The following is a 19,356-nucleotide window of genomic DNA, read 5'->3' as shown; positions in this document are numbered from 1 at the left end:
TTCTTTCCTTCCTTCTTCCTTTCTTTCTTTCTTTCTTTCTTTCTTTCGTTCTCAAGAAAGAAAGAAAAAGGGATTCAGAGAATCAGAAGTTCACTCTGCATCATTTCATACAAACTTTCCCAGATTTTTCTGAAACCATCCCTTTCATCATTTCTTAAAGTCATTAAAAATTTTTTTCAATTTCTTTCCCTCTCTTTTCTCTCTTCATTGAGTGGTTAATTCCAAACCTTCTCTGCTTTTCCCTCCTCCCCTACAACTTTTTTTGTTGTTATTTTTTCTGAGCCTTCTTCTAAGACACATTTCTTTGTTTTGTTTCTCTCATTAATTCTCTTCCCTTTCAGTCTCCTCTTGAATTATATTCTCTTATCTGTAGTCTCTAACCTTATTTGTTCCTTCTTTAATTTCTCTGTGTTCCTAATAGGAATTAAAGTTTCTAAACTACGGGGCAGCTAGGTGGCACAGTGAATAGAGCACCGGCCCTAGAGTCAGGAGGACTTGAATTCAAATCTGACTTCAGACACTTAACACACTCACTAGCCATGTGATCTTGGGCAAGTCACTTAACTCCAATTGCCCTCCAAAAAGCAAAAAAAAAAAAGTTTCTAAACTATCAGGTTTGAGCCCCCTCTTCTAATCAATTTCCATGTTATTGCCTTCATAAATTTTCCCTGGTTGTCCCTTTTATTTTTCTGTGTCCTATTCTTAGAAGGGTCAATTTGTGAGGAAACTGTCATGGTGGATAATAGCATTGCTCCATGATCAAAATTGTCTTGTGTCCCAAATTGTATGGTTCCATTCTATTCCTTGCCCTATCCAAGATTATTCTCCTTCTAACTGACCATCTCATTTCTGACTCCATGTCTTCTCCCACCTTACTCCCCATATTTTGAGTGCTAGCTGCCTGCCTAGAGGAAGTCACTCATCTATTATTTTGGGCCAGGATGTTGTCCATAGAGGCACAATACTATAAGAAGGTGGTCTCCTAGTTCACCTGCCCCCCCCCCAAGACTAAGCCCATTATGAGGTCCCCGTCTCTTATCAAAATCATATATCTCTTTTCCCAATGGAAGTGTTCTTTATAGGACTTCCTCACTGGGCTGACACTCTCTTTCTTGATGTTTCTTTTAAGGGACATCAATCACTCTTCTTTTGCTGCCTTTCCCATTCTCCTGTAGCTCTTCTTGCTGAGAGTCTGTTCAATAAGGGTACCTCACCCATTTCCCCATATTCTTTTCCTCCTTCAGTTTAGGTATTTCCCATTCTGGAATTCTGTCTTGTGAAATACAATGACTAGGGGAGTCGTGTTTATTCCATGGTTTTTAAGTTCTGCTCCTAGGGATTGTTTCTTGCTCCTTTCCTAGATGTAACACCACCACTGTGGGGACAGACAGGAACAGTGCCTAGAGATGGAAACAGGAGGCATGTTTCTCAGAGGGAGAGTTGGAGGCTGGGAATTGGCATAGGGAGAGGGGCAGAACACTGTCTTCCTAAATAGTTTCCCCTCCACCAGACTCCTGGTACCATGACATCTGCTGTTAAAGGCCCATGATTCCAGCTTCCAGGGCATGCAGCTATGAGAAACGTGCTCACTCTAGAAAGAACAATACACGTTGTGAAGCCAGGAAAATTCTCATTTTATTTTACATTCATTCTGAATGAATGGGTAGCTCCCTAATGGAGTATGCTTGCTCAGAGAAATGCAAGCCTTTTTTATGCTGTTCCCAATTTGAATTTCCCCCCTTGCTCTCCATTGGCTAGATGCAACCTCCTGAACTGCCCACTTCATGTTCTCTTACTTGATATGTTTGCCCTCAAACAGCTCAGTAAGCATGTGTATAAGCTTCTGACCTCTTACCTGAACAGAAGCCTGGTTCTGCTAGGTCACATCTCTGATTAGGACCAGTCACCTCTGACTTATGTTCTGTTATCACTCAAAGCTGGGACTAGTTTTAATCCTGTGGAAACAGAATTCCTTCTTTTGTTTTTCACAAAGCTGCAACAGTATGGAACATGAACCTTCCAAGGGCAGGGTAGCACTTCTACACTGTCATTATTGTAATGGATAGCCTCAAACTCCAAGGCCTCAAGGGAATCTTGGTGGCATGTTTCCTCCTTATTTCTTCAAGATCAATTAATTCTCCCTCAATCCCAGTTCAGAGTTATAGGGTTTATTTGAAATAAGCACCTAATTCTGTCATGGAGTAAATAATTCTCACTAATTACATGATACTAGAATTGTGGCCTACCGCCTCCTCTCCTGGAATTTGCTGTCCTGGACATTGTCAACCACTTGACTATTACCTTCTATTTTCAAATGGATCACGTGGTGGAAAAATGCAGCGATGTCTTGAGGCACGAGATTGGCCTGATGGATGATGGAGGTAAGAGAGGGAATAGATTGACTTGGCTCATCTGAATCAAGTTTCTTCTCCCACCTGCTGGAAACCCCTGCCAACCCTGGAACCACACCATCCTCTATAAACAGTGAAGCTCAAATTCCTCCTTGGTAAAAGACTGTGAGTTCCTTGACTTAAAGGCAGACCTGGAGAAGAAGGATGAGTGTGTGTCAGACAATGTGTCAACATTAACCCTGTCAAAGTGAAGTTGATACTGGAGGTAACAGAGGCTTACACCTACTGGAGGCATGGGGTAACAGAAGGTTGACCTTGGAGGGATCCTTGGCCTTCTGGAGTAGTGTATTCCTCATAAAAGGGGTAGGTGAAACTACTGAAGCCCCAAATGATAGTTCATTATGAGGGTGTGATAGAGGTTTGCTACAGGGGCAGCTGTAGGTGGTGCAGTAGAGCACTGGCCCTGGAATCAGGAGGACCCGAGTTCAAATCTTGCCTCAGACACTTGACACACTTACTGTGTGACCTTGGGCAAGTCACTTAACCCCAATTGCCCTGCCTTCCCCCCTCCAAAAAGACAGAAAATAAAATAATAAAGGTCTGCTACAGCCTGACAGAAGACATAGAAGAGAGGAGAGGGCCTGTTGTTGTTTCCAGAAAGTCATTTAGGTAAAGGGATCCCCCTTGGGCTGGGAGATGAGGCCCCAGAAGCAACTATGATGGCCTGTAACAATGGAATTAGTGGCAGTTTGGTGGGGACTTAGAGGCCTTTTATGCCAGGAAGTTCCCAGCCTGGAAACTCATTGAAGTATCAAGTACCCACAGGAGTTTTAGGTTGAGGAAAAGCTGCTGTTCCAATTGAGGGCTCAGCTCTTCATCTTCATGTGCCCTCTATGTGGGAAGAAGTCACACCATTGCAGCAATCTCAACCACTTGAACTTCTAAGGTATTAAGTCACCCTTTTGTGGTATTTGTGGCAAATAGTTAATGCAGAAATCTACCTTGCATGATGTCAATCTGCCCTCTGAGGCTCAGCCCAAACTTACTTTCTGTGTTGTGTATTTTGTCCACAACCTTGCCATTCACAGCTGCCATGAGGAGTAGTGTGGCAACAGAATGTCCTTGATGCCAGTGTGTTAAAGCTTATTTCCATACTCTATTAGCTGGGGAGGGCATGGGGTGAGGTGAGATTTCTGGAAAGAGAGCTGTAGGAAAGGGGTATTGTAGGTTTTTCTGTTTTCTGGGAGAGGAAAATGTATATCCCAGGGATAAAGACTGGGGAGTTACACAAGCAGCTTCTCTGCTCTTCATTAACGTGATAACAAGTTGCTGAGGGAATTACTGAAACTTTCAGTGGCATAAAGAGAAAGAGAAGGTTCCTGTATTCTGAGTTGAGAGAACCCAGAGGAAAGAGAAAAGTCTCTTTTCTAGAAGAGGTTGGTTATAGGAATTAGGATTGGTGATGCTGGATGCATATTGAGAAAAGGGAAGTAAGATGTTTTTGTTTTCCCTTAGGGTAAGAAAAGTAAAGACAATGCTCAGTCAACTGAATGGGATGGGGAGGCAATCTTGCCCAGGCTTCATCTGTCCTCAGGTGGAAAAAGAGTCTGGGAAACCTCTTAAGTTCTTAAGAGAGCAATATTTCTCAGGTCCAAGAAGTCTAAGGGTTAAAGGCTGGAGAAGGATTTTACATTTAGGGGATCAAAGGGAAGAGAGGTAGGTGGGAGACAAGGAAGAAAGAAAGTGGGAGATGAACAGATGTAGAATTAAAAGTGAGCATAGAAGATGAGAGACAAAAGCAGGAAAAATATAAAAAAAAATTGGGAAGGGGAAGGGAGGGAACATTAGGAAGAAAAGAGAAAAATACCTAGACAAGGATTGTTAGGTATGGAAGGAGAGGAAAAGTGCCTTGGTGGGTAAAAGAGAGAATGTGGTAGAAATATACAGTATTTTTTTTAAAAAGGGGATTTCAAGATTTTTCTGGAATTTTGGATCTAATTTTTCTGCTTTTTAAAAAAAATTATTTACTTTTAGTTTACAACATTCAGTTCCACAAGTTTTTGAATTACAAATTTTCTCCCCATTCTTCTCCCCTCCCCCATAGCAGCGTGCAATCATCATATACCTTCACATTAAACATTAATCATGTTGTAAAGAAGAATTATAACCAATGGAATGAGCAACAAGGAAGAACAAAACAAAATGAAAAAGAGAGAGAGCAAGCAGTTTGCTTCATTCTGCATTCAGACTCCATAATTCTTTTTCTGGATATGGATATCCCTTCCCTCATGAATCATTTGGAGTTGTCTTATAACCTTGCATGGCTGAGAGGAGCCCAGTCTATCAAAGATAGTCATCATAGATAGGATAGGTCTGTAATTGTGTACAACATTCTCCTGGTTCTGCTCCCCTCACTCAGCCTCAGTATTTAAAGGGCTCTTCAGGTTATTATGAAGTCCATCTGCACCTCATTTCTTATAGCACAATAGTTATTTACATTACATTCATATACCACTTTTTTTTGGAGGGCAATTGGGGTTAAGTGACTTGCCCAAGGTCACATGGCTAGTGTGTCAAGTATCTGAGGCCAGATTTGAACTCATGTCCTCCTGACTCCAGGGCGGGTGCTCTATTCACTGCACCACCTAGCCACCCCTCACAACTTGTTTAGCCATTCCCAAATTGAAGGGCATCCCCTTGATTTGCAGTTCTTTGCCACCACAAAAAGGGCTACTACAAATATTTTTGTACATACAGGTCCTTTTCCCATGTCTTTGTGATACAGCCGTAGAATTGGCATTACTGGGTCAAAGCGTATGCAAATTTTATAGCCCTTTGTGTATAATTCCAAATTGATCTCCAGAATGGTTGGATCAGATCATAGCTCCACTAACAATGCATTAGTGTTCCAGTTTTCCCACATCTTCTCCAGCATTTAAAATTTTCCTGTTTTGTCATGTTAGCCAATCTGACAGGTGAGATGTGATACTTGAGAGTTATTTTGATTTGCATTTCCCTAATCAATAGTGATTTAGAGCATTTTTTCATATAATTATAGATTTCTTTCATTTCTTCCTCTGAAAACTGCCTGTTCATATCCTTTGACCATTTATCAATTGGGAAATGACTTGTATTCTTTTTTTTTTAACAAACCCTTATTTGTAATATATCCTTAGAAGAACAGCCGACTTTGGATAGGAGGGCAGCTTCAACATTTAAGTCCTCTCCAGTGAAAGAGGAGTCCCCCACTCTCTCCCAAGGTGGCAGAGATGCCAGGTCAGACGGCTCCCAAGCAGACCGACCCCACCTGACCTGCATCTGTGGGGTCTCTCTTGAACTCTCAGCCAGCTCCCCCCACCCCACCCCCAATTTCTCCTAGAGGGAACAAGACCCTGCAGCTCACAGCAAGGTGTAAAAGGGAGGGCCTGGCCACAGATACTTATTAGCTGGGTGATCTTGGGCAAGTCCCATTGCCATGCCCCCCAATTCAAACCAAATGAAACACAACAATCAGAGTAACATTTTTCACTCAAGGCTTTCTCTTGGTAGGAGACAGGCCCCCCCATCCCCACCCCCTCACCACCAGGAAAAATGCTTGGGGTAACATGGGAGTGGAGGACAAAGGGCGACAGGGACACATTTGATGGAACACCCCCTCGCCCCTGATCGTGGGGGATCACTGCAGGGCAGGGCTCCTCAACAACAGCATAGACAGGGCAGGGGTTACAGGTCCCAGACAGCCAACACACCAAGTATCCTGGGGAACAGAAGCAGGGGCTCTGTTGGGGCAGCAGGACTTTCTGTGAAGGGAAAGCCCACCCACAGCCCCCAGGAGGACAGAGGAGGCTGCTGAGGGTGGAGGTGCTACAGGGGGGAGAAGGTGGCCAGGGTCGGGCTGTCTGTGGGGCCGGTGCAGCCAGAGAGGCCAAGGGAGGCTGCCCACAGGAGGAGGGAAGGAGTCTTTGTTTGCTTGGTCTGGATACTGAGGCAGTAAGGTAGTCATTCCTTCTCAAAGGGGAAAAAAAACCCCAAACCCAAAGAGCCTAACTGTAGAAACGCTGAGGAGTCCACCAAGAGGCGCCTGGAAAAATCCTGGTGAGGCCCAGCAGGGTCGAGCAGGGCCCAGCAGAGCAGAGGAGTCCAGGGAAAAGCAGCCGAAGGAGGAAGGGTCCAGCTGGGGGCCTGTGCACTGGATCGTGAGGTACTTGAACCCACCACCCCGGAGGCGCTCAGCATGACCGCGGCCGCTATGCTCCTCAGCCGCTTCGGACTGCCGGATCTCTCGGACCAGCATCTCCAAGGCCTGCTCCACGTCCCTCCGGGTCTTGGCCGAGGCCTCCACGAAGGGGACTTAGAAGCTCCCAGCGCCGGGGTCACCAGGCCCTCGGTCAGGTCGGTCTTATTGGCCACGAGGACGAAGGGAACGCGGTGGGTGTCCTTGACTCTGTGCAGTTGGTCACGGAAGATGTTCCCATCCAAGAAGGGCTTGATGTCGTCTACCGCGTAGACGCTGAGGAAGCCCTCCCCCCAGCGCATGAACTTCTGGCGCCGGATCTGGTACTCCTTGCTGCCCGTGCTGTCCCGGATTTCCAGCTGGCAGGCCTGGCCATCCATCACCATCTGGGTGCGGTAGGAGCCTTAGAAGGTGGGGTCGTAGACTTGAACAAAGCAGTTCTTCACTAGCTGGATGGTCAGCGCGCTCTTGCCCACGCTAGAGCTGCCCATCACCACCAATTTGTACAGCATCTCACCTCAGTCCCGGCTGGTTACCCTTCCCGAGTTGGAGATAAAGCTGAGCAAGAAGGCTCACTGGAGGCCATGGGGACCTTGGACTCGAGGGGGAGAAATGAGCGCTTAGCAAGAGAGTCCTGATCCTGAGAGCGGACTGGCGGCAGCCTTTGAGACTCCCGAGATCTTAAGGGCGAGAAGTCCCGCCCCCACGCCCGTGGCCTGGCCTGAGGGAAGCCTGCCCCCTCCGCGTTGCCTCCAGGCTCACCGGGGCCTGGCCTGCCCAGCCCCGTGGAGGGCAGGAGGCGGGGCGGGGCTGGCGAGGGAAGGGAGCCCAGGGAGTTTGCAGCTGCAGGTGGATGTAACCGTTGTGTATCCGGAATGACTTGTATTCTTGTAAATTTGACTCAATTCTCTGTATATTTTAGAAATGAGGCCTTTATCAGAAACACTGGTTGGAAAAATACTTTTCCAGTTTTCCACTTCCCTCCTAACCTTGGTTACATTGGCTTTGTTTGTTATAAAACCTTTTCAATTTAATGTAATCAAAATTATCCATTTTGCATTTCATAATGCTCTCTGTCTCTTGTTTGGTCATAATTTCTTCCCTTCTCTGTAAATCTGACAGGTAAACTATTCCTTGCTCTCCCAGATTGCTTATAACATCAGCCTTTATATCTAAATTGTGAACTCATTTTGACTTATTTTGGTGTATGGTACAAGATATTGGTCTACGCCCAGTTTCTGCAGTACTATTTTCCAGTTTTCTCAGCAGTTTTTGTCTCTACTTTTATTTTTTGAAAATAAAAAAAAAACCCTTTTTTATAAGAAAAAAAGTTCTAGGGGTGACTAAGTGGCGCAGTGAATATAGCACCGGCCCTGAAGTCAGGAGGACCTGAGTTCAAATGTGGCCTCAGACACTTGACACACTAGCCCACTAGCCGTGTGACTTTGGGCAAGTCACTTAACCCCAATTGCCCTCCAAAAAGCAAAAAAAAAAAAAAAAAAGGTTCTGCTCCCTCACCTTCACTTCTTCTATTTAAGTTCTACTTACATTTATATGCCCTTGTTTGCTTTTTTTAAAAAAATCACTTGATGGTCTTTTTTTTTAAATTAACTTCATTTGTCAGTCTTCTTAAAATAATCTCTAAATAGAAATGTATTTAATTATTCTTTCCTTGATAATTATACTTATTTACCTTTCTTGTGTTTTGAAGTGTTTACAATTCAAATACTCTGCTCACACCTATTTTCCTTTTTTTCTTTAGAATTACCTCAAATTCCTCTTTTGTTGAACATATTATTGTTTGGTTGATCTTTAGGCTCTGGTTTTCTGGGTTTGTCATTCAAGGATGCACCTTGAACTCCCTTACTTTGCTTTTTAAAAAAATGCTATTTTCTTGTGCTGAATAACCTTGTGGTATTCAGATTTTATTTCCCTTGAGAGAAACATCTTTCTCCTCACTACCCTTTGACTCTCTTTGCCAATGAGATTGTTGTTAAGCACTTAGAGTTTGAATAGTACTAGCATCTTTCCAAACTTGATGCCTGGAGTTTTTGATGCTTTGTTTTCTCTATTCAGAAGTTCTGGGCAATTGTCTTGTATTATTTCCTGCATTGTGGTATTCAGGTTTTTTGATTTATCGTGTTCTCCTAGCACACTCCCTAGGTTATTTTTACTCTGTCCATCCTGTCTTCCAATTGTGAGTGTTCTCCAAGGTTTTCTCCTAAATGTTCTTATCTTCTATACTTTTGTTAACTCTTTTCAGTTTAATTAACTCTTTTAACTAATTTAAATTAACTCTTTTCAGTTTAATTAGTATATTTATGCAGATGATTCATATCTGATATATGATTCCTTTAGGACCATATGCATCCTTCTTTTCACCCAGTTATTTTTGCTGCCTGCAGTTGTTCCACCTTCCAAACTTGACCTCTCAAGACTGTTCCTCTGAGGAACTAAGTTGCTTAATTTATCACACTTCCTGGGTACATGCAGCCTCTTCTTCCCCTCAGGTTTTTCTGCCTTATTGCCACCTGCATACCCTTTCCACAACGCCTTTCACCTCTTGCTTGGAGAACTGTAATGTGACACTTCCATTGCCTTTGGAAAAGGTGTGTGTAGGTATCTTGTCATTCCCTCCCCAACACCCCCTCCCCAAGAATATAACTCCTGGAGGGCAGTGTCTATCACACTAATAAGCACAGTGTTTGACCTAATAATAGGCTCTTAATAAATGATTTTCATTCATTTATTAATTTTTGGAAGTTTGGGAGTTAGTAGAGATATAGAGAAATTGTATAATCTACCATCTCGTAGATCCTGCAACAACCTTCTAAATCATCTTCTTAACCACAAATCTTTCTCTTCTCAAAGCTACATGGTTGCCAAAGTGATATTCCTGAAGTACCTTTTTGACGATGTTTCTCCCCAGCTCAATCAACTCCAATGGCTTCCTATTAACTCTAGTGTCACAGACCTTCATAACCTGCATCTCAGTCATGTTTCCAGTTTTACTATGTTACTATGTTATTCTGCTTCCTGCACACTACCATCCAGCTAAACTGGCCTTCTCTCTGTGTCTCACATATGACACTAGAGGTCACTTTTTTGTACCCTTGAACAGGTTATTTCTCATGCCTATACAATGCACTTGCTCCTTACCTCTACCTCCTAGAACCTATAGTTTCCTTTAGAGCCATTCTTTATATCCCCTAGGCAGTTAGGTGGTGCAAAGGTTAGAGTGCAGACCTGAAGGGCAGAAGGACCTGAGTTCAAATTTGACTTTAGGTACCTATAACTGTGTGACTCTGGGCAAGTCACTTAACCCTGTTTGCCTCAGTTTCCTCATCTGTAAAATGAGCCAGAGAAGGAAATGGCAAACCACTCCAGTATCTCTGCTAAGAAAACCCCAAATTAGGTCATGGAGAGTTGGACACAACTGAACAACAATATACCCTGGAGCTTCAACTGCCTCTCCTCAAGAGCTACCTTGTATTTATTTAGATTGGCCACCCTCATTTGTAGTCAAGTGTGTTCTCATAAATGTTTAACGAGGGTTCTCTAGGAAACTTAAAAAAACCCAAAACACTTTAAAGTTTAATCTTCCTTATTAACATTTTCCCCATCTTTTTTTTGTCTAGACAATTTAAACTCTCTCTCTTTCTCTCCTCTCTCTCTGTCTCTCTCTCTGTCTCTGTCTCTGTCTCTCTGTCTCTCTCTGTCTCTGTCTCTCTGTCTGTCTCTCTCTCTGTCTCTGTGTCTCTGTCTCTCTCTCTCTCTCTGTCTCTCTCTCTCTGTTCAGCCTTTGCTGATTTCTGACATGAAAATGCTAATACTAAATGCTAGAGCTTGCTCTACCACATTTGTCTCCCTGTGAATATTGAGTATATGCACTCGCTTACTTACTACCACCTCATTCTTATTCTGTTATTATATGTGATCTTGGGTTCTAAGTCAATCAAGGGGTTGTTATTGTTGAGTTGTTTCAGTTATTTCCAATTCTTCATGACTCAACTTGGGGTTTGGTTGGCAAAAATACTGGAGTGGTTTGCCATTTCTCTCATTTTACAGATGAGGAAACTCAGGCAAACAAGGTTAAATGACTTGCTCAGGGTCACACAGCCAGAGTGTGACCTGAGGCCAGATTTAAACTCAGGTCTTCCTGACTCCAGGACCATCACTCTATCCACTGTGCCACCTGCCTGCCCCAATCAAAGGGTACGTTATTTTTAAATATTTGTCAAATCCTCAAATAAATCAAAGCCATGAGCTAAGGAATAAAGCTTCTTTAATTGAGATAATAGGATAGCAGACCTGCTACTCTGGAAGATGTCCAGTGGATTTCCCAAAGACACCCATGAAAGAGTTTTCATAGTTTTAGGAAGAGAGGGAGAGGAGATAGGTGAAGTCTTAAGACCTGGTCGTAAGACTCCACAGTGACCCTTGACCATCCTGGCAAAGAAACGCCCTTCATTCTGACTGTTTTGCCCTTTACACCATGAATCCCAATTGAAGAGGGCAAGGACATCAGGAGCTGATATCCAGCTCAAGTTAGGTTCCTTTACTAGGTAAAATCTCCCAATGGGGGGACTTAGGGTGTGGTTAGGAGAGGAATGTAAGGACATTACTGAAATTCTGTCATTGAAAGGTATAACACCAATGTGATATTCACAGCATTCACAGTGGCTATGAATATGCTGGTGTAGTTCTGAATTTCAAAATGTAACAGACTCTCCACATGTAAGACAGAACGAAAAACATTTATTCAAACCCCAGAAAGCTGAGTCCCAACACCAGAAAACCAAACCCATCATAGCAATCAAGAAGTTGCTACACATTACCAATGCAGTGAATACTGACATCCCCAAGCCTTCCCTCCAACAGGCCTTCAAAACAAAACTGGCTTACATAAGCAAAAATGCCCCTCTCTCACATACTAGCTGCTCTGCCTCAAGTCTGCTTACTCCCAGCTCTGCTCCTGCTCTTATCTGCTCTTTCTTGTTCCACCTTTTTTTCAACCTACTCCTACTGTGGGCTACCATGTGATTACATTTGACCTATTAAGGGGCAGGGGAAATCTTCAAATTCCCTTAGGCCTATTAAGGGCAGGGAAAATCTTCAAACTCCCTTAGTTCTATTAAGGGTAATACAATGTTTACTGTTTCCAATGAAAGACTCTTGATACAATCAAAGGTGAGACTCAAAGGCAATTGATTTGCTGAAACTCAACCCAGAAAAACACCAAAAAAATTCTATTTTGCTTGCCATTACAAAAGGATCATTTAAGGCAGTGGCTATCCATACATTTGGTCTTAACAATTTCTGTCACATTATTAACAATTATATTAACAATTTTCTGCCAAATTGTAAATATTTTCTATAACAAAAATTTTATTTTTACTCTGTCCCATATTCTGCCTTAAAAAAATAAAAAGGAAAGAAAGAAAAGAAAATCCTTGCAACATATTTGTGGTCAAGAAAATAAAATTCCTACATTGGCCATGTCCAAAAATATCATCCATCCAAAAGTCTGGAAGATTTCTAAAGCTGAAAAAACTAAGAGAAGAATCTATGTAATGACAATCACATTACAGAGAAAAAAACTTTGAAAGACTTTAGAATTCTGATTAATGAAATGCTAAACTAAGGGTTCAAAAGAATGAAGATGAAACATGCCAATCACCAAACTTGTGAGTTCTGAGCTGCAATAGGGCTAATGGTTGTCTATATTCTTAAGTCCATTACCAATATGGTGAGCTGCAGGGGGAGAAGAGGGTCACCAGGTTGCCTAAGGAAAGGAGAACCTGCCAGCATTGTGTAATAGTAATGGAATATAAAGATCCCCCTGTATTGGCTTGGTTTTTGGTTTGATTGTGTTAAAAAACCCAGAGCTTGTTAATCCCACTTGTGGGATGGACTTGTTGATGTGAAAAGAGAGGGCTGAACTGGGAGGAGCTGGTGATGTAGATTTGGAGAGACACAAGAGAGAAGCAGAAGAACTTTTTGGAAGCAGCACCTTGAAGGCAGAAAGAGACTGATAGGATTACTGAGGGCCACTTTGAATTGCCCAGGACTTTGAGAGCTGCCACCCAGAGCTGCCAAGGACTGAGGAGACATGGCTGTTATGCTGGTACTCTATCTGTCTGTTTTGATGTTGTTTTGCCAGATTGGTCCACTGGTGAAGGACAGTGCTGTTGTTTCAGAAGTCTTAGAACCTTGCTGTTGGTTTAGAGCTCCAGAGACTGTTCTGCAGACGGAGAGTGAATACTGTCCACTGGGGAAGGACAGTGCTGTTGTTGCAGAAGTTCTGGAAGCTTGATGTTGGTTCAGAAGCCCTGAAGAAGGATTTTCTTGTTGTATGTTTACAGAAATCCTGGAAGAGGTTTTTGCTAATGTTTTCAGGGGTCCTAGGATTGTTCTGCAGACAGAGAATGAATTAATGAAGACGCTGGCAATGTATCTTGTGGCCTTGCTAAGCTTTGTCTCCCCAGGAACAAAGATTGCTGAGAACTTGCCTCCCATCAAGATGAAGAAAAGACCTCCATTTGGGTATTAAGTGCTATGCTTAACCTTGTTGTAACTCTGGGGTAGATTCAATTGTGATCCAAGGGTGGGGAACTTTTGACCTTTTTGTGCTCTGTGATTGAACAAATGAATGTACTTTGCTTATGATGGGAAACTAATCTCCATTTGAGAAGAGGAGCTTTCTGATGGACTAAATAAAGGTACAGCCTAGGGGTGGATTAGTATTTAGAAGAGGGACTTTGTAATTGATTAGATGAATGTAATGTCCTGGGGTGGGGTAGTACTTGATTAAATCAGGTAGTACTTGGAGATTATTGAATCACACTTAGTAAATGCTGTATTTTGAATGATGTCATATTTTGATCTTCTCTGTTCTTAATTTTTCACTGAATAAAATGGAGAGCACCTATGCTGGTATTTTGAACCTTGGGAAGTTGCCTTTGCTTGGCATTACATTACACATTGGAAACTGCAATTCAAAACTTCCTTCCTGATCAACAGTTGGGTCAGCTGTGAATTGCAACCGAACTTCTAGCCTATGGAAGATAAGGAGACTATATCATTATCATCATCATCACACTACCAATAATAATAATAGATAGCAATAATAGATAATGAAATATTTTATCAGTTTATCAGCTGTGAGAAAAATCACAGCCTACATCACTTTTAACCATATACTGAAACTTATTCCTCCACAGACAAAAGAAGCTTAGTTTGGGAACTCAGCTTCTGTCTGATGATGGCTTATCTATGGAATGAGTTAAACTTATTTCTCTCAAAATGTCTCTTCAAGTTCTTTTTTTTTTTTTGCTTTTTGGAGGGCAATTGGGGTTAAGTAACTTGCCCAAGGTCACCCAGCTAGGTGTTTATGTGTGTGTGTATGTGTGTGTGTGTTTTAAGTGTCTGAGGCAGATCTGAACTGAGGTCCTCCTGACTCTGGGGCTGGCACTCTACTCACTCTGCCACCTAGCAAACCCTAAGTTCTTTCTTCTTGATTGTTAACTTAGTCTATTAGGAAAAGTTCTTTTAATCCTCTCACTATTCATCATACAGTTTTTCTCCAACTATAACAATTCTCTCCAGATGACAAATTTGTCTTTCCCAAGATTGTATTCTCTCAAAGATATAGTAACAACATCCATACTGGGTATGTGGGAATATCTTGAGGTTGGTCTTGCATATATGGAGTATATACTTATATGTACATACTTTCTCTTGCAGCAGAACATAAGTTCCTTGAGGTCCAGGACCTTTTGGCTTTGTATCCTGGGCACTTAGCACAATGACTGCCTGGGGTGCATAATCAATTCTTGTTGCTTGATCTTCCTTTGCCACCTCTTCTGTGAAACTTAATCTTTTCACTAGTCCCTTTTCTTATATAACCTTGTATTAACCTATCTTTATACTTGTTGAATTCCCCCAGTAGAATGAAAATTTGAGGGTAGGGTTTTTATATTTGTAGCCACAGTGTCTAACATCCCCTTTTATCTACTAGGCACAGAAGACATGTTTCTTGTATTGAAAGCAAGTCTAGTGTATTGGGAAAGCCTTAGATTTGAAGACAGGAAAACCCAGGTTCCAACTGTTTTTCCAAAAGTTTCCAACTTCCCAATCAACTGGTCAGAGGCTCTGACACCAACTTTCCTCCTGTAATATAAAAATAATATTCGAGTTCTTTTCAGAGGTGTTGTGAAGAAAGTGTTCTACAAGTCTTAAAATGCTATGGAAATGTACATTCTCTATTATTGTTACATTCTTATTAAATAATAAGACATTCACTTCAACCACTGGAATTATGATCCTCTTGGCAGGTTTGAGAAGTTTGGCCTTTGTTCTTCTTAAACCTTCCTTGGTGAAGTCTCAGGCATGAATTTTCTACAGTAATACTGCTAGGGTCAAAAGCTTGAGCTGAGGAAATAAGTCATCTTTAAGATAAGGCAAAATTACTTTCTATCCTCTTACCTAGTTTTTGGAGATAAGCTTGGAATTTCTCTATCTATTTCCACCTGAAATCCTTGTCTTTGATACAGCTTGGTTTGCAGCTTTTACAAGCAGACCTTAGTCCATACAAAAGAGTTGGTAGTGATGGCCTAGGGAGGGAGCCAGAGGTAGGCATGATCCAGGAGACAGTGGCCTATCCAAAGGGCAGTGTTTCTCCCTGTGCCTGTTCTTTGCCTTTGACACCACCTGAATGACAAGAACCTTGTAATTAGCTTTAGAAAAAATTACTAAAACACATATAATAGAGTTCTGTTCTTCAGCCTCATTATGGTATGAAGGTGATTCTGAAACGCTATGCTGGTAGAGCAGAATTTGGTAGGCCCTGCCAAGCTAAATAAAGACTGACTACCAGGTAGAAATGTTTTTGGGTCACACTCATGAAGATATGTGCTAAGTCATGGAAGGGTTGTCATTTGTATCAATGGAGGGAGCATCAAACATTCTTGTCCTCCCAATTTTCATTTTCACTATAAAACCAGAAGAGAAGTCGCTATTTCACCATCCTATGAATTGCTCCATTCCTGCTTTGTAGGACGTGTGAGATTCTAATTTTGGAATAATTAACCAAGATCTGTAGGAAGATAGATTTTTTTTTCTATAAAGGGATTCTATTCAATTCAACAGATACTTTTATTAAACCTAAGGGTTTAATATGTACTTGATATATTTTGTTAAGCACTGAAGATATAAACATGAAAAATGACAGCAGTTCTAATTTGCCAAATGTACAATGTGTTAAAGGGATAAGATATAGCTATAATGCAAATCCTTAGGAGAATTAAGAATGCCGTAAGAGATCCAAGAATATAAGGATCACTTCTAGCTGGGGGAAGAGAGAGGGAAGGCTTGTGGAGGCAATGGCATGTCAGTTAAATCCTGTTGATGGAGTGGTCTTAATGAATCCTTGAGCTATTCTGTTTTTTTTTTTTTGTTGTTGTTCAGTTATGTCAGACTCTTCATGACCCTATCTGGGGTTGTCTTGGCAAAGATATTGGAGTGTTTTACTTTTTCTTTCTCCAGCTCATTTTACATATGAGGAAATAGAGGCAGAGTTAAGTGACTGGCCAGGGTCACACAGCAAATAAGTGTCTGAGGCCAGATTTGAACTCAGGAAGATAAGTCTAACACTTTGTCTATCCACTGTGCCCCCCAACTGAGTTACTGTACCCAGATATTTTATATAGCATTCTCTTCTAGACTTTGGGGACCTCCTTCTGCCTCATAGTACAGATGACATGGTATGCTAGAATGACCATTGGTCTTTTAATCAGAAACCATGTATTTAAATTAACAAGCCAACTCTTACTAGCTCTGTGACTCTAGGCAAGTCACTTGAACTTCTGTTTCCTCATTTGCAAAATGATTATAATTAATGCTTATTTTGAAGGGCAAGATAAATGAGATAAATGCCTGAGTAAATCTTAAAGAGATGTATAAATATGAACTATCAGTGGATTTTTTTGAATGTAGCTCTTTTTACCTTGGATATTAACCACATCCCTCCCCCCACTCCTTTTTCTTTACCCTTCAATGATGTTATTTCCTCCATAATAAAATTACACATGAACATTTTTATATTTTTTGAGGGGGCAATCTGTGATTTTTATCAGTGTGAAGGAATTCATAGTGTGAAAACTTCTATGGATGCAGATTGACACCATTTCTAGAATTTAATTTTAAGAATTTCCTGGTACATTAAGACATTAGGTGACTTCCCTATCATGAAATGGTTCATGTGCAGTCACATGGCTAGTGTGTGTCCAGTCTTCCAGACTCCAAAGCTGACCTTTTAGTCACTGTGCCATACTGCTTCACAATTATAATTGATATTATAATATATTTTTTGTTCAGTTGTTTTTCAGTTATGTTTAACTCTTCATGACCCCACTTGGGGTTTTCTTGGCAAAGATACTGGAGTGGTTTGCCATTTTCTTCTACAGCTCATTTTACAGATGAAGAAACTGAGGCAAATAGGGCTAAGTGTCTGAGGCTAGATTTGAACCCTGAAGATGAGTCTTCCTTATTCTAAGCCATTGTACCACCTGGCTGCCTGACATTAACAAGTGTAAGTATTCAGATATATGAACAAGAACAAAAGATACAAAACGCAAATAAAACAAAAAGTAATTAAAATTGATTATACTAGTAGCTGCAGAAATGTTATTTACCAGTTGTTATGGAATAAAAATTGTATTTATTAATTTCTTTTGGGGGGGTTCACTTTTTGGAGGAGGGAAGGCAGGGCAATTTGGGTTAAGTGACTTGCCCAAGGTCACATGGCTAGTAATTGTGTCAAGTGTCTGAGGCTGGATTTGAACTCAGGTCCTTCTGACTCCAGGTGTGGTGCTCTATTCACTACACACCCTAGCCACCTCTGTATTTATTAATTTCAAAAAATAGTAACAATATTGTCCCTTGTATGCAACAGGAATTTTATTAGTGTTAGCATTTATTTTTATCTTCATAGACACTGTCATCCCCATTTTATCCTTTTTTTTTTTTTGCTTTTTGGAGGGCAATTCGGGTTAAGTGACTTGCCCAAAGTCACATGGCTAGTAAGTGTGTCAAGTGTCTGAGGTAGGATTTGAACTCAGGTCCTCCTGACTTCAGGGCCAGTGCTCTATTCACTGAGCCACCTAGCTGCCCCTATCCCAAATTTACAGATGAGGAAATTTGAACCTACTATGTAAAACTGGTTTGTGGTCATAAGATAAGAGAGTTTGAGCTGGAAGAGAATTTATAGGTTATTTGGTCCAAATCTTTTATTTTGCATCTTAGTGTGGTATAGGATGGGGTGTTGCTAAGCAGCTTTGGAGGTCTGGTTACTACTCCCACCCTTGTGTGATCTTCAGGTCCTTCCTTAATTCCTCCCTTTGGGAGTTGCTTTCTTTGTAGCCACTCCCTTAACTCTTTCTCTCTAGAGGATTGGTTTTTTCTTTCCATGAAAATTGCTCTGGCAAAGATATAAGGCTCAGTTTAAAGAAATCTATTTCTCTGTCAGGCATTCTCTGTTCCATCTATTGCCTTCTCAGCTGCATTTGAGTAATGAAAGTAGATCAGTAATGCAATGGTTAACCACACTTATCTTAATTAAGACAGCTCTAAAAACAGAAGGGAAAAAGAAAGCAAACAAACTTGTAGGGATTTGGAAAACAAACACACTTCTCCCTTGAAAGGAAAGAGTAAAAAAAAAAGGAGAATGGGCAGTAAGACTTCAACAGCTCTATTCTCAGCTATTTGGGCAGTTTCAGCAAATCCAGTGTCTGCTCTGTATCTCAGGTGCTTAGTTCAATCACACAGTCTCTGTAAATTGATGCTAGGGGGTCTCATGGTTATTTCTTTCTTTCTTCACCATGGTTCCCCAAGTTATGCCAATTGTCACAGCCTGTTATCTATCCAAGAGACTGGTGCTTTAGCCCTTCTCCCAGTGATTTTAAGTGAATCATTGGTCTAATTGTCCTGTGGTCAGTTGTCTAGCCCCCATGCCATTGAGGCCCCACCTTAGGACCCTGAGTTTCATCTTCTGTATATTCAGGGACTGTTCCCACAAAGAAATGACTGTGTCACTGGAACTGGGCCCAGTGTCTCAACCACAGAGTATCTTACCACAGCAGTTTTGTTTTTTTTTTTAATGCCAAGAGGGGTAGGAGTTGAAGGCAGGCTGCCTCCGGGTATGAGTTGAAAACACATTTTCTCTCCAGGGCAGTCAGTTGTTCCCATTCTCCCTGGCTATTAATTCAGAGAATTGTTGTTCTTTTATTTTATTGTTTGGGATTAGGTCTAGGATTTTAATAAAATAAATTTTTTTTGGTTATTTTGAACTAGACAAATATCAAGAAATTCTAATGTTTTGATAGACAAAAAAGAACAGAAAAATGAGATTGTATATGAAACTGTCTCTATTACCTATATCTTATCTTTCTTTTGATAATAAATTCTGTTAATTCCAAATGTTTGTTGCTTATCCATGTCTCCCTCTAACTTTCCTTCTGTTCTCTTTCTGTGTGTTTTTATTCTTTGTATTTCTATGTAATTCAGTGTATTTCATCACTATTCTTTTTTTCTTTTTAGCATTTTTTCATCATAGAGCTACTTCCAATTGCTCAAATAGATTTTTACCTAAGTTTCTCTTGACTTCTGTGTTTGCATTTCGGAGTTTCTACTCAACTCTGATCTTTCACAAGTCTGATTTAGGGTATCTTCAAATTTTTTATTCTGAACTCAAACACAAACACACACAAATGT

At 41.2% G+C, this 19,356-nt stretch overlaps 1 protein-coding gene and 1 pseudogene across 3 annotated transcripts in view; one reads left to right on the top strand and one right to left on the bottom strand.

Annotated features, from left to right (window-relative positions):
- The window catches only part of SEPTIN9 (septin 9), a 363,859-nt gene that overhangs the window by 14,813 nt on the left and 329,690 nt on the right, over positions 1 to 19,356 (top strand). The window lies entirely within an intron of this gene.
- LOC138152741 (ras-like protein 1) lies at positions 2,243 to 7,097 on the bottom strand (annotated as a pseudogene).

This window comes from Petaurus breviceps, unplaced genomic scaffold (genome assembly GCF_028583685.1).
Source record: "Petaurus breviceps papuanus isolate PSGF00001 unplaced genomic scaffold, PetGlider_PUasm1.0 90925, whole genome shotgun sequence".
In the NCBI taxonomy this organism is placed as follows: Eukaryota; Metazoa; Chordata; class Mammalia; order Diprotodontia; family Petauridae; genus Petaurus; species Petaurus breviceps.
The sequence above is the reverse complement of the archived record's forward strand: the minus strand, read 5'-3'. Positions and strand labels throughout refer to the sequence as shown.